Source organism: Manacus candei, unplaced genomic scaffold, assembly GCF_025592945.1.
Source record: "Manacus candei isolate 608988 ecotype Guabito, Panama unplaced genomic scaffold, ASM2559294v1 h1tg000008l, whole genome shotgun sequence".
NCBI lineage: Eukaryota > Metazoa > Chordata > Aves > Passeriformes > Pipridae > Manacus > Manacus candei.
Genome location: NW_026138056.1, coordinates 28,178,997 through 28,195,560, shown reverse-complemented (window position 1 = coordinate 28,195,560; position 16,564 = coordinate 28,178,997). Strand labels below are relative to the sequence as shown.

Sequence of the window (16,564 nt, the reverse complement as noted above, 5' to 3'; positions counted from 1 at the left end):
TTCACTTCTTTTAGGGGTCATTATTTTACCTTTATTCTCATAATAGGCATCTTCATGTCATTGATGGTTCTTCATAAGAGAGTTGTGAACAGTGCACCTGCTTTTGCCTGTTTAATTGCTAGAAGAAAAGAGTCTTGGTCTAAGCACAGATTACCTAAGGGACATCTCCATTTAAATAACAGTACCATACACAAGAAAAATCCATGTTCCTTTTAAAGTATTATTGAATATTTTATACCTAGGATATATAATTTTCTCTTATTGGTCATATTGCCTTTTTGACCATTTTTAAACAAAATGTTCATTCTGTGCTCCATTTCATTATTTCCATGCACAATTCTCCTTATCATGATTAGTAGCTGTTCAACCTGGCCCTCATCAGTGCTTTTCTGTAGTAGAAGAGGTGACAGAAGCTTATGGACCTCTGTCCTAAAGGACTGTATCTTCTTCCCAGCCTGATGTCCTATGTTCTTAAAAGAAATAAATAAAGCAAAAGTTTAATCTCAACTCGATTATACATTCTATTTTCTTACAAGTTCAGACCATTTACACTGAAATTGTGGTCACTGAGAAATAATTAAGTACTCCATCTCTCATAGGAAAATGAGAGTATGACAGTATACTGACACCCATGACAGTATAGGTATAATAGCATTATAGCCTAGTTAGTAAACCATCTTTAAGAACAAGATTTTTAGTTGTCAATACCTAACCCTTTCACAAACTACTTCCTTCATCAAGGTCTGTTGCCAGGGTAATGAGATGCTCCATCAGGAAGTTATATATAATTCTGTCAAAATAATCTTAGAAAGTATATAATTTTGAATCACTCTTAGAAGCAGAGATTTGAGCAACTGCAAATGTGTTCTTCTAAACTGGGAATGTAATATAGGATTAAATGCAAATAACTACATTAATGCAACATTATGATTGAGATATGACACAAACAGATGTCATTAAATTGCCAATATGTTTCCCACAGCAACCTCAATTTTGCTGCTTTGCACTTTCTATACATACTGTATTGTATTTCTGTGCCCTACACTCTGCAGTATTAACTTCACTGTATTTTCATATATTGGTACTATTACTAAATAACGGTTGTTCTGGGAAGACAAACTCAGTTTCCTATTTTTGTTAATGTAAAATCTCCAGAATAATGTTGAATTTTTTCTACGTTTAATTTCTTTTGGCTTTGCTAGTTTGTTTTTATGTTTTGGGGTTTTTTTAAGGAGATATATATGTATATATCAATGTATATGGCATGGCTAGGAGCCACTGCTTTTGAAAATAAGTATGTATTTGAGACACAATAAGAACCATGAATACATTTAAATAAATTTTATTTCACTAGATTTTAGTCACCTTGACTTTTTTTACACTTTTGGCCTTTTCCGTCCCAGTGTCACAGTTTGAGCCTATTTCAAACCAAGAAGACAGAGGTCTTAACAGGAAAAAAAGTCATCTGCTGGGACTTTATCTCCACCATGTTAGCCTACATATAAGGAAAGATCGGCAGGAGCTCAGTAGGCTATCTATTGAGGCAGTGACACCAATTTAGATTTGACAGGTTTATTAAGGTACAAATTTTGGACTGAGTGCCTAATTAACATTCACACATTGAAATGAATAACAACTTAAAAGAATAAGGAATGTCTTGCATTGGTCAGTTTCTTTATTTTTACCAATGTGCTTGGTAAAAATACCACATTAACCTAAGAGAAAGAATAGCTGTAGCATAAGTTAAACTTGGTATTTGCTAGTATCAAATTAGAGCTCACACTCTAGTGTGATAAGACTAAACAGGAAAATAGACCAGCAGTTTTAAACAGGGGTTCTTTCAGAAGCATTGTGTTAAAATATAGACTCCTACCATTTTATGAAGGAAGAAATTTAAATAATTTTGGGAATTCCAGGAAAGACATGTGTGTATAGTTCTTTAAAAGCTGTGGGGAAAAAAGAGTTTATTGTTGTTTCTATTTTGTCAGATCTGTAAAATTTTCAGATAATACTGCAATACATACAACATGATCGTTGGGGGTTTTTTTTGGCTACTATAAAAATTTTGTATCACTACCTTTGCATTTATTTGTACAATTACTTTGAAACTGATACCTTGTAAAAATTAAGGGAAGTTTTCTGAAATTTGAAAATAGCAGTTGTCAGTATTTTTGCCACGTATATACCTTTTATGTCTTGATATAAAAGTAGTCTTAGGAAATTTTTCTGAACATCTACTCATGAAGAATATAATTCTGCATTATTTCATTTTGCTGAAATTCCTGGGAGGCAAGCTCATGTTAATGATGTTTTATAACTAGAGGAGCACACACTGGACAATATTTGTCCTGGAGTGTTTCCCTAAAATTTTCTGAAATGCTTCTTACTATTTTTCTATTTCAGGACTTACCTATTAAGAAAGCGTGGGAGAGAAAACAAAAAGTGTCACAAAAACTGTGCTAACTCATGATTTACACTAGTTGGACTAGATAATCTACCTCAGTGTAAGGTTTAAGTAATGAATACATAGTAAGGTACAGGTAAACCAATCATTAGATTTTGGAGACTGTAGCAAGATGTAATTTTGCAAACAAATTACTGAGATATTATGAATGTCACTTTGGTTTATTCATTGTGAGATTCTGACCATTGTTTTAATAATTCCACTCTGAATAGCTTTTCAAGTCCAATAAAATTGCCCATGCTTTATTTTAAATTGTTGCCCATGGCAAACCTTGAATGATATTTCTAAAAGAAATGAATCAGATATTATGTATGATTTAAATAAATAATTACATTCAATTGAAAGCACACCTAACTTTCAGCACTAAAAATAGTGATAGATTCTTCTAAACTGATAGGATTATACTTGTATGTTTTAACATCTTCTAAACTGATAGAGTTATACTTGTATGTTTTAACATCTTTGATTAAATACAGCAAGTAAGATAAGATACTATAAAATTTGCATTTGTGTTCTCTGTATGTAGGTTTTCCTTTCTGTTCTGAAACTGATCTCAGTCTGCTACTACACTCTATCTCAAAGAGGGTTTTTTGGTTTCTTTAATGAAGAGATGCTGTTCTTTCGTAATTTACACATATTTGTTCTTGGTTTTTTTCCTTTATTATCTCTATGTTTATACACTGAAGTACAACTGAAGTTAGCAAAAGGATTACCTATTTATAACATGCAGAGTATTGGACAGGCCCAGCAATGGTTCTTGCCTAGAATTTCAAGTTCCTTTGTTTTGTGTAACAAATGGGAGGAAAAAATAATCTGTGTGGAAAAGGGAAAAAATATTCAGGAATTCCCAAAACATAGGTGAAATAGTAGCTTTGCACCATTTTTTTTAATTCAGTAAAAAAATAATAACAATTAAATCCTCAGTTCTTACCTCACACAAGTACCACTGAAATCAAAGTTTATATGACCAAAGAACAAGCTCTGATTACACACAGAAACTCCTGTGGATTAAAGTTAAATCCAGTAAGGATTACAAAGCTTGAGAGATCAGGATGAAAACAGAGATTTAAACCTTGCAAAATAAATATTAAAAAACAATTGGTGCAATGCTTGAATTTCCATCAATATCAAATCAAAGCAGCAAAAATTAAAAGCTATACATCTGTATGCACTGTAGCATTTTAAAACATTTCTTAAAGAAAAAATAAAATAAAAATTAAAAAATAAGCAAAAAAATCATAAAAATTAATGCAATAAAAATATGAAAAGTTAAAGTACATGTTGAAACAGATACAGTATTTTAAAATCATTTACTTCATGTAAATGAGATATTGGTGTCAATGAACATTTAAAAATGAATGAGCTGTTCAGGAGATTCAAACACAAATGCACCTTGTGCGCTATAAAAGGTTTCAATTTTGCTATTTTCTAAACACAGAAAAATGTATCTCTCCCATTCAGAATATTGAATGTCTTATGAAAAGTGAAAGGTCATTTGTAACTGTCCAAAGGATTGATGGAGTTGAGATACCTCCTTGACCTTCACCCTGCACTCATAAAGAACAGTCTCAGATGACAGAGCATCAGGCAAGTTTTCAGAAAATGTCTTTTCTTATTCTATATTGCATAGCAGGCTTGTTACCTGATATTTTTCATAATTGTATGTCAAGATTTAATTACTTCATGTCTTCCCTCATTAAAAGCCAACTGTCATCTAATACCATTCAGCTATATTTGTGATTTGCACTAATTCAAACATTTCTGTCTGCTTTTTGCCATTGTTTTCCATCTCAGTTTCTACAATAATTGCTTTGGAGGCCTACATAAACAATGTCAAGGTCAAACCTTACAAATACAAAAATTTTTTTCCAATTACTTATTGTCAGTTAAGGATGCACATTATAAAAACTGGTTCAGAGGAGTTTCTTTTTTTTCTTTATATTATAATCTTCACATAATGCAAGTGGGAATGAAAGCTCAAGTTAAGATGTTAAAACAACAAACTTCAACAAGACTTGTGAAAACATGAAGCATATCAGATTTTAATCATTCTACCACAATTTCAATCATGTAGTATATTAGGGAAATCACATATAAAATATACTATTAACCACGTGCTGGAAGTAGAATAAAATTTACTCAAAGGTAAATCCTTTTGTTGTTATATTCTTTCATCCTACCAACACAGAGAGTCAAGGACATACAGCTTAATGGTCCACTTACCAAGAAACAAGAAGGCAAAGAATTCATTTATCAAGCTTCAGTATAAAGTGTCACTGTCCCTACTTCCCTGCAGAAAGCCTGAGAGTGCTAGGCAGCAAAAGAGTGAAATGAGAAGAAAGATGCAAGAGGCAGGAAAAAAGTGTATTTGCTGAAGACAATGAGGATGCATTGGGATAAAATATATAATGACAAACAAAAAAACCCAAATGTGAGAGTGACTATTGTTCCTTCACTAACTATTTTCTCAGTCATAGAAGTATTAACATGAATACAGTACATTGTCTAAAAGAAAAAAAGAAAATTATTAATACTATGTTGGGCAACTGTGGTGGGTTGACCTTGGCTGGACACCAGGTGCCCACCCAGCCACTCTATCACTCCCCTTCCCAGCCAGACAGGGGAGAGAGTAAGGTAGAAAACAACTCATGGGCTGGGATAAGGCAGTTTACCTAAAGCAAAAGCAAAGTGAAAGCTTGCACATCCAAAAAGTGAAGTTTATTCTCTAATTCCCATGAGCAGTGATGGCTGGCCACTCCCAAGAAGCAGGGCTTCAGCACACATAATGGTTTCACAGCAGGCAACCATAGGAGACAATGAATACCCACCCTCCTCCTCCTTGCCTCAGCTTTTATCTCTGAGCTGATGTCATATGGTTGGTCAGTTAGGGTCAGCTGGCCTACTTGTGTCCCCTCCCAGGATCACTGGTGTGTTACCAACACTCTTCTAGCTACCAATTCAAAGCACGGCACTGTGAGGGCTACTATGGGGAAATGAGCTCCAGCTCAGCCAGACCCGATACAAGAACCCAAGTAGTTTTCACTGAAAAGTCAGAGATTTAACTTTTATTTGGCACATTACTTGCTCTAGGAACATAAATGAAAACTACCATACTATCACCTGGCTACAAAAGCACTTTGGATCCACAGGAGAGGAAACAAAAAACATGGTAGTCAGTTGTTATTGAACAATTTTTCCAGTGCTAAATCCTTCACTTTTTCCCATCTCAAAACACTTTCTTGATGTTTTCATTAAAAGGTATGTGAGCCTGTCATGTTAAGACACCTGTTTTCAGAAAATCCTCCATACCCTGTGTAATGTACGTTTAACTCTCTTGTACATAAACTACAACGCTACAAACTATAGTGTCATGAAAAGCAATTTTAGTGTTTGGGGTTTTTTGTTAATTTGCTAATTTTGTTGTATTTAAAACAAATTACTATCTAATTTTTAGACTATTCTTCCATATTTTGAGAAACCCAGATTTAGTTCCTTCTTTTCCATCAAAAAACTCAAACCAACTTCTTCAATCTCCCATCCCTGACTATCAACCAATAAACTCTTGTGGAGGACAGAAGGGTGAAGTTCATCTTCCAATTTGTGAGAGGTTAATTCTCAATGGTTACTTCATTCCAGCAAAACTCACTCAAATCTTTGCTATAACTCTCAGAATACTTAAAAAAAATCAAAAGAACTTCTGCAAGGTAAAAAAAGAGGTATTGGTTTATTCTGGGAAGACGTAGGACTAAGAACTGCTCAGGGTGGACTCTTTGCTTAACTTTTCCATTATAGGTCAACTGACAGATCACTAAAAATGAACAGGAAAAAGAAGCCACTGAAGTATTTCAGTCAGTGAAAGAAAAAGCATCTAGAATCCCCAAATTAATGAAGAGTTAGAAATCATTATAATGACTGGGGCAGGGTGGGGAGACTGGAGCAAGAAAAATCTAAACCAGCAGCAGTTTCTACAAGAGCATACAATGTGTTTACATTGGCAGGAAAAACAGCAAGTATTAATATATATGGTCTAGAAAAACTATTTGGATCCACAATATCCGAGAGTCTAAACCAAGAGCATCTGGTATTGCTGTACATTTTCCCCAACCCCTGGGTTTCTGACTGAAAAGGTCTGCAGGTTTTTTTCTTTATCTTTTTTTTACTGATACGCTTTGTAGTTCCAGGATCTTAACCAGCTTTTAGTCAAATCCAACATGATTTGCTATATGGAATCACAAATTAAAAAACATTTTAATTATAAAATATTTTGATTTGCTATGTCTTTTTGGTCAGATGAGTGGAAGCAGCTCAAGGTGACAAAATATTTGTTTTCTTCAGTCATGTATGGAAATTATGATTTTTTATTATCTATGGACAAGTGCTTTGGCTTACAGAACAGCTGATTTTTTTATTATCTTTTGTCATTGGCTATGAAATCACAGTTAATAAGTTTCACAGATTGCAATAATACCCTTGAGAAACTGTGTGCTATCTGTCAAACATGTAACTTTAAGGTCTAATAATATGCAATATGTTTACATAGGTTATTGAAGTGCAGTTATTACCCAGCATAGATATTTATTAAAAAAGATAGAAATGTAGCATCTCAAAGTTAATATAATTTAATATATTTATTTAAATACAAATATAAATGGTAGAAGATATATTCATAAAACATATGCAGCAAAATATGCTTCTGTAATGTAAGAAAATTGTTTGTGGAGACTACCACTACTGTAAGATTTTAAGGACATACGACATTATCAGAATTGATCTAAAACTTGTTAAAGTCAAAAGAGACCTTGGAGAGCTTCTGAGCAGTGTCTGTTGGAAAAATATTTAGTTGGAGACGTGTGGATGAGTGTATATACAAAAGACTCATATGATTTTATAAGAATTTCTTTTGGCTCTTACGATCAACTCAAATTCTTTGCATTTTTAATTTTTATTTTTAGATGGGTGATGGATATCTCAATCTGAGAAGAGGTACCTTTACAGTAGAACTTATAATGACTGTGTGCTGACCTGTACTCGAGGCCATTTTGCTGTGCAAACTTTCATTGCTCTAAGCATAAGGGCAATGCTTTGCCTAGTCTTACAGAAGTTTGGAAGTTATTATAGAAAATATTATGTGATTCTCACTAAAAAAATATGTAAGTTGAACACCTTTGTTTCGCCAGCATCACGTAGGGATAACAAGGAGATGTCCAAAATGTTTGCCTCAGGCAAATATAATCCTTTTGGCTAGTAGAGACAAAATAAATAACATATACCAAACCAATCTATCTTCAAGAGAACAGTCCTTCTGCAATACTACCCTTAATCATCTTGGTTTATCCTTGAACAGACAAAAGTACTTATTAGTTTGTGAACTACACCTGCTGGTGTTTTGTCTTCTAATGAAGATAATATACTTTATTTTGCTAGTTAAGATTACATTTACAAAAATTTCATTTTTGCGTTGCAGTATGATATGAATTTCACTGTTTTTAAATTTGGTTTTCAAAGTGTCATGAAAAGCCTCCCATAATTTTATGGATGTCTTATAAGGATCCTTGATGTAACACATCCTTATTATCTCATTTGCAGACTTTCCATAGTTAATATACTAGCCATAACATTAATTGTTGCTGTACTCCACTAACAGACATGCTAGACTTTTTTTTTTTACTTCAGTGTTGGCCATTACATACTTATTTCACTCATAGATTATAAGAGGAACTGTAACAGCAAGCAGTATCCACCAAATCTGTGTAGCTGTGTTGGAAAACAATCACGAGAAAAGTACATTAATCCTGTGCTGGAAGATTCATCTCTAGGTACAGGAGGCTGGCTCAGTTTCTTTGACCATTTATCTCTCTGAAATGATCAGCAGGGATGCCAATTAGAAACACTGTTTATCACTGTAGCTTAACTTGTGATGTTTACACCTTCCTAGCAGAAACCAGACTGAAAAAATTTCTCTTTCCTTACAAATTGCTCATTTGTATCTACAGCAAGATCAAAATTTTTGGATAGGTATTCGGTTCATCTGGCTCAGAACCTTGCCTTCAGCATCAGCCTGTGCTGAATACTTCACAAATGTGTGCATCAACATTTAAAGACAACTGTGTAGTGTTTCCATTAAATCTCATCCCATGAATTTTAACATTATATATTTCATTCATATACAGTATAACAATATAATAAGAAGGAAAATGTGTAGATTCAAGCACTTTTTGCAATAGGTGGTATTATATGCACCTTCGTATGTAAATAGTATCTTCCCAGATCAATGTAAATCCTCAGTTTCAACGTCTATGTTCAAGTAGACCATCGCTGCATGAAAATTTTCAAAAACTCAGTTCAGAAAAACAAGTAGGGTTTACACTGGATTGCACCTGCAGGAGGATATTGAGTAAAGCAAATTCCACAAGTTCTGCTTAAAGATGTTTTCTTCCACTTGGAATTGTATTTAACCAGATGAGGTTCTACTAAGCAACCTTTAGGAAACTTCAGCTTCAGATTACTTTTTTCTGATTGCTGACAAATATTCTTTGTGAGCTAATTGATATGATTATATTTAATTATTCATACTATATTAGGATGATTGTCATTTAACTTTCAATGCATTTGATTTATATATTTAATGTACACGAAGCTTTAAAAAGCCTAACAGATATCAAATCATGAGTTAAAATCAAATGGCATGGTCTTCTCTTTCACAGTGACTACATCTCCAACAAATACTCTGATATTATAGTCTCTTGCAATATTTCCTATTAGTGGTTACATATTAGCTATAGACATCTTTCCAACATAGCAGGATTATCTAATTCCAGAATTTCAAGACTCTATAGCTCTATAGGTAGAGGACTACAAAAGGACTAAAATTAAGATGAGTATCTACTTTTTAAAATCCATTTACAGCTTGTGAAAAAAGGATAGAGAAAAAAAATCAAAATTCTTGCTAGGAACAAAAGCTTTTGCTTGGAAGTTAGCTCAGTGTCTGCAAAAGATGATCTGAACAGGGCAAGAAAACAAATAGTTTAGAAGGTATAGAAGCAATAAGTTTAATTTCCCATAGGTCTGTGCTCTGTGGCACATAAACCTTGGTGTCTAACATGCTACAGTCTCCTTCTTTTTCTTCCTACTTAAATGCATATTTGCAAGAAACCTCTAGGAATGTAGCACTAAGACCTTATTTTTGACTATTCCATCCAATTTGCATTAAATCAGTTAGCATCCAGTGATATCAAGTCGTTAATATTTTCCTAGAGAAACATTTTATGCTGCATGAAAAGTGATATGCTACCTATTTTGCACCATATATTTAAATTTTTCTCTGATAAATTCTTAAAATAAAAGTATTGTTTAATGCCTAATTCTGTATCAATTAATGATGGAACTTAACTCCAAGGGCTTAATGCACAATTCTTCCTTCAGTTTAATAATATTTAACCTTTTTCTTATTTCTAAAATTGTTTAGTAGTATGAAGAAGTTAGCATATTTGTTCAAAAACCAAATGAAAGTAAAATTCAAATCCTATGTACATAACTAACTGCTATATATAAAACAGTCTGTATGGCAAATATTTTTCCTTGAATGAATAGCTTTTGTAACCTGTCTTTTTCTTAATCAGGTACACGACTCTCTGTAAACTTTCTTTGCTTTCAAAGGCAAACATAACTAATAATTTCTGTAAAGGTCTTGAGTCCTTCCAACATCTGGTTTTGGTTTACTATAAAAACTGTGTCTCTGATCTCATGTGTTGAACTACTGTATGTTTGCCACTGTCTATTTCCTGTGAAAAAATACACCGAACAATAATAGCTTTTGTTCCTAACCTTCCAGTCACTGGAGCAGCTGAACAAATAATTTTTGTGCTTTCATTTGAAATAATTTATTCCATGTATATGTTTGTGTAAGGTCATTTGGGTTATTGGATGTTTCATCATTTAAAAATCAAATATTAGAAATTTAAATTACTGAAAACTACATCTAATAGCTTCCTTATGCTTTTAGCAATTCTTTTGACAAAATTTCCTTCCAAAATATCTTTGAGTCTACATATAGCTTTGTGTCAATGGATGAAGCTAGGGAAAAAATGTTACAAAGAAAGCTAAGCATCACAAATAATCCTACTCAATAATAAATCAGAGGTCTCAATTTACAGTTCTGCTTAGATATTGATCATTTTGGTATGTTATCTATATTATGATTAACATAAAGTAAGATAGTAAGATCAAATTGCAAAATTCAAATTCTGAATTTTTCCTTAAATCATAGAGGACATATATTTATATCTGCACATGCACACATACACACAAACACATACACACACTTGGTCCTTGCAACTACTCAAGCTTGCAAATGTCCTTGCCTTCCTCATTATTTTCTGCTCCTCCTCTGCACAGACTTCATTTGCATTGTGCAGATTCCTCCCTTCCTGTTCTTTTAAACATAAACCTTTACAGTCATGATGCATTCTGTGTCTATGCACTATTTCATGATCCAACTTTCTCCCAGGGTTCTACGTTTTTATCAAGTCATGGATTCTTATGGTTCAGTTTTACGAGTCATTAATTTGCTGTATATTATCAAAATACTCAACACTGTCTGGTTCTGCTATGTCTTTTTCCTTTTTTCATTGAAACTGTTTACTGATTCCAGTGCAAACTTGGTGTTGCACCCAAATCATTAAAATTAGTTTAAGTTCCCAAGTTAATATCACTTCAAGTTCTAGATTTTTCCTAATTTTCAATGCCAGTTTTGGGTAGCTCCATCCCACTTTAAACCTAAATAAACATATTTAAAACACCAAATTTTTACTTATATTTCTAGGTCTTATGTACATTGCAATTTATATAGTCCTATTTTTAAATTTCTATTTATTTATATTTTATTTGCACTTAATGCATAGGAATTACATTCTTTGCATTTACCGGGTTTTATGCAGTTCACACTCTACATTTTGACTTCATTAAGAAAAGAGTATATAAATATCTGAAATTTATATAAATCACATAATAATTTATGTTCTATTTGGAAGGTAAACATCACGTTCCTATTTATTTATTTACCACCTGATTGGGATTTCCCATGTCTTTAAATTGGGCTATTGGCATGCAGTCTATTCAGAATTTTACAGTTTAGTAGCTAACATTTAAAATAAAAAAAGTAGAGAAAGTTTTTTTAAAAAAATAGCTAGAAGAGGATAATTTCTTACAAAACTTCTTGACTATAGTTTCTCTTTTTGCTATTACTCTGATACACAGCTGTTTTAAATTACATGAGTAGAGGTGCATGTAGCTGAAGTGATTCCAGTATCCCAAGATTCTATTCTTAAAAATGCTATTGAATCAGAGAAACCTTTAGTTTAATGTTAATTGATAATCCTAAACAAATTCCTAATTAAAGGTAGAAGTAGTAGGAAAATAATCCAAGTAGTTTCAAGATGGAGTTTGCTTAGTTCCTAAGGTGTATTTTAAGACATGTCTGCAACACCAAGAAGTGATGCAATGACTTCGGATATGACTTCTGAGGTAATTTAGTTAAGTCAGGAAAATGTAAACCAATAACTGAAAAATACCACTTCTCTTTGTTGCCTTGATTGAAAACTTCTGAATATAGAAGATAGTAATTTCGTAAACTGTGTAAACAAATTTCAGACAAGTTTAGCTGAACTACTCACTTTTGCCTGGCAAATTGACTGTGTGGTAACTTCACAAAGGACAACTTGAAAACACATTCATTACTTAGTTGACACAACAAAGATCAAGGCTTATGATACCATGAATTAAAAATAGCACTTTTTTTTCCTCAAAGTCATTACTTTATTTGCAGAAGTCTACATATTTTTAGCATCTCACGTACTCTATTCAGAATCTACTCACAATTCAACCTTTAAGCATTTTATAGTAGTCTTCTTTTCCCTGAAAATTTTGGCTTAATTATCTCACTTTTAAAATCAACACATTTTATTTCTTCACTGATATTGGAAAACAAAAAAGCATATACTGATATTACTTCAGTCAAGACCTTGAAATCTATACAAACAGCATGCATAGGTTTAAGAGTAAAATACAAACTGCAAATAATTTATATTGTAAATACATAACACATTTTACCCAGGTCTACTTAAAATTTAGTATTTTTCTTATATGCAGTATATAGATGTATGTATTCAGTTTATGCAACCATAAAAATAAGAAAGATCTATTTTCCTGAGATGGTATACCGTGGTGAGCTAACCTCATCAAACAGCTGAACTCCCACCCAGCTGCTCATTCACTCTCAACAGGACAGGGGAGAAAACAGGAAAAAAAAGAGAAATGCAAAATACTTTAAAGATAAAGACAGGGAGATCACTTACCAAGTACTGTCTCAGACAAAATAGACTCAATTTAGGGAAAATTAATTAATAGCCAATTACAATATATTTGCATAATGAGAAACAAAAAGGCAAACATGAAAAAACAGCACCTTTCTGCCCCCAGGCTCAATTTGTTCCTTCACTGCCAACTTCAGCATGTATCCCAACAAGCAACACAGCGGGGATAGGAGATAGAGGGTTATGGTCAGTTCATAACAGCTTCTCCCTATTGCTCATTCCTCCTCACACTTTTACCTCGCTCTAGTGCGGGTCTTCTCCACAGGCTGCAGTCTTCAGGAGAAAATCTGCTGCAGTGTGGACTGCCCATGGGCCACAGTTCTTTCAATACCACTTGCTTCAGCATGGGGTCCTCCACAAGCTGCAGTGGATACCTGCTCTAGCAGCTGGAGCACTTCCAATTCCTCTCTTCTTTCCTTTACCTTTCTTCCTTATCCTTCATTTTCTTTCCTTCTCTTTCCTTTCTTCCTTCCCTCTCTCCCTCCTTCCTTCTCTACCTCCTTCCTTCCTTCTTCAAAGCAGTGATTTTGCTCTTAAATATGTTTTACCAGAAGCTCTATGACCTTGGCTGATGGGCTTAGCTATGTCCTATGATGAGTCTGTTGAACTTGGCTGGAATCAGCTGTGTCCAGCATGGGGCAATCCCTGCAGCTTCCCAACTGGCAACACTTTTGCATATACACACAAACCACAAAAAAAAGGAAAAAGTATTTCAAAGCCTACCTACCTCCTTCTGACAATGCAACAAAATATTTAAATATATCAGGAGGAAACAAATTTTAACAGTGCCATATAGGAAATATTTTAATTTTAAAAAAGATAAATGCTTGTAAAAGATATAAAAGATGTTCATTTTCTACATATGTTTCTATTCTTGGAAGGAAAATTACCTAACTCTAATTTAGAGATAAGAAAATTCTTTTCATTCCATCTGTATGAACTATGTTAGATGACAGCTGTTGAATTTAAATTTTACTATCAGGATTGGGCAACTTTTACTCAAGGAAATGTTTGAGATTTTTTTTATGACTCTTCTAAAAAATTAATTTCAATTATCAATTAATCATTACTATGAATCAGTCTCAGAATTCTAAGGAAGCTTCCAGGGGACTAGAAAAAAAAAGTTTTCCAATATTTTAAAAAGGAAATAGGATAAATAGGCTAAGTCTGTATCAGTTAGCCTCATACTGATACAAAGCAAAATCATGTGTAAACCAGCAAAACCAGTAAAAATGTAAAATAAAGAAGCATTACTAGTGACAACCTGTGAAGAGTAATCAAAAAAAATAACTCATCATGCATTTCATAACTTTTAAAAAGTGTGTTTGATAATAATAATTGTATTAATTAGACATTTTAATATCTACATAAATAATTATTAATATAAAAAAGGATTTGTGTTTGTTTAAAATAAAGAAGGAACAGCCCATGTCATTATTTTTCAAGAGATTCTGTGGATATCTCTTTTTGTCTCAGTACTAGTCAATAGTATGAAAGAAGCTAAAATGTAATTGTTCATAAAGTTTAGAAATGGCATTAAAATAGTGGAGTTATAAACACAGTGGTATGATTATCATGGCTGATTTAGTAGCGTTGGTACATTTGAAAAAGGTACATATTTATAACAGCCAAAATTACAGCCAGGCAGACAGAAAACTGAAAGTGATCTCAAGCACAATATAAGATACTAGAGAAATTGCTTTCATTTTCTAATTTGATAGTTAGGTTTTTTCTGAAATATAGGACAAGTGCAAGTGAGGAACAACTCTACTAGAAAAGTCAAGGTGATATAATAATGTATCACATAGCTTAAAATATAAAGATTAAAATAATTTAGAACATAAAATAAGGTTTTAGTAAACAGAAATTGAATTTCAAAGCATGGTTAGCAGCTTTGCTCCTATAGAAAGGAGTAAGCCATATATGTATTTTCTGAGGCACAGACCTGTAAGAGAATTTTCAACAGAATAATTTGACTCACATTTTCAAAGTGGACTACCTAATATATTGTTTGATTATCCTGGAGGACTTTGTGAGCGAAATAATGGAAAGGAACAAGGTGGAAATACAAGTCAGATTTATAGGAAATTCTTTGTAGGTGATTTAAAACACAGTCCATTATGTCAATGTGTGCTTACAGTCCAGAAAGCCAACCGTATTCTGGTCTGCATCAAAAGAAGCATGGTGAGCAGGTCTTTCCTCTCATGAGATCCTACCTGGAGTACTGTGTGCAGCTGCAGGGCCCCCAAAATAAGATGGACACGGACCTATTGGAGTGTACAGGAGGACCACGAAGACAGATGATCAGAGTGCTGGGGCACCTCTCCTATGAAAACAGACTAAGAGAGCCAGAGTTGTTCAGGCTGGAGAAGAGAAGGCTCTGCAGAGACCTTATAGCAGCCTTCCAGTACTAAAAGGAAGCCTACAAGAGAGCTGGAGAGGGACTCTTCAAAAGGGCATGTAGTGACAGGACAAGGGGGAAAGGGCCTAAGCTGAAAGAGGGTAGATTTAGATTAAATACAAGGAAAAAATTGTTTCTTGTGAGGGTGGTGAGGCGATGGAACAGATGTTGTGGATGTCCCATCGCTGGAAGCATTCAAGGTTATGTTGGATGGGGCTCTGAGTAACCTGGTGTAGTGGAAGGTGTCCCTACTCATGGCAGGGAGGTCGGAACTGGGTGCCCTTTAAGTTCCTTTCCAACCAAAACTGTTCTATGAACTAAGTACTCCTTCCAAAAAGCCAGTTAAGATGCTATATATATATAAATGCCTATAAAGATATTCTTAAGTCTTTAGTGTATACATACCCATAATTACATATTTATATGTGTTCGTATTTATCATGGTTAGGTTTTGTGAACGAAGATTTGGGAAGGGCTCTACCCACGTTTGCTACAAGCACGCTGGTGGCTAAAAAGGCCAACACAAGACAGACAAGTCCGGTTGCAAAAGGCACAGCAGAAGGACTCCTTAGGTGGTATCAGCATCGGCAAGACATGATTCTTTCTGCATTGTCTGTCTGTATTGTGTTGACAATTGCATGTCAAAATTAAATACATTAAGCATTTGTGTTTTTTCTATCAATGATTGCAATCATTTAAATGATTTGCATATTCTAGAATTAAGTCAGTCCTTTCAATTTCTTTTGGTGCTCAAATGTATGTTGTGAAAGTGGGAGGCACTAGCTTTAGACCAATTTGCAATGAGAAGAAATCTTGAACAGTAATAAGAGTTCATTCATCAATGTAAAAATATTCTTGTAGAAATTGTCAGGTTGTACACAGTAGTTTTATTATTTAAGTAGTAGACATATTAGGAAATCATAATACATATTCATACAAGTTAGGGAAACCTTAGATCAGACTTCCAACATAAACATATATTACAACAGTACCTAAATGTCCTCATTCAGGATTATGATTCTATTATGTGATCTGCTGTATAAATGCACAGATACCAAGGTCAAAATCTATAACCTAATTATATGTATATAAGGATTTCCTTATTTTGTGGTAGTTCATCATTAGGAAGTCCAAAAGTAATTTTATTTCAATTTTAAATTATTAGCAAAAAATAAAATATGAACTCCCATTGCTTTAAGATAATGTTAATTAACCACACTAGTTTAAGCTGGTATAAAATATAAATAACTTTTTTAAAATTAGACTCTTAGCTTCTTAATCTATCATTTTTTCTCTGTCCATACCTCTGTTAAATAACAACTCTACCTC

General features: G+C 33.4%; 1 long non-coding RNA gene across 1 annotated transcript; it reads right to left on the bottom strand.

The window, feature by feature from the left end:
- Positions 1-4,637: 4,637 nt before the first annotated feature.
- LOC127465350 (uncharacterized) lies at positions 4,638-14,876 on the bottom strand. The gene is made up of 3 exons (XR_007902150.1): positions 14,780-14,876; positions 8,705-8,779; positions 4,638-4,774 (listed from the first exon to the last, which is right to left on the bottom strand). It is a non-coding gene; the product is annotated as an uncharacterized LOC127465350 (long non-coding RNA).
- Positions 14,877-16,564: the final 1,688 nt, after the last annotated feature.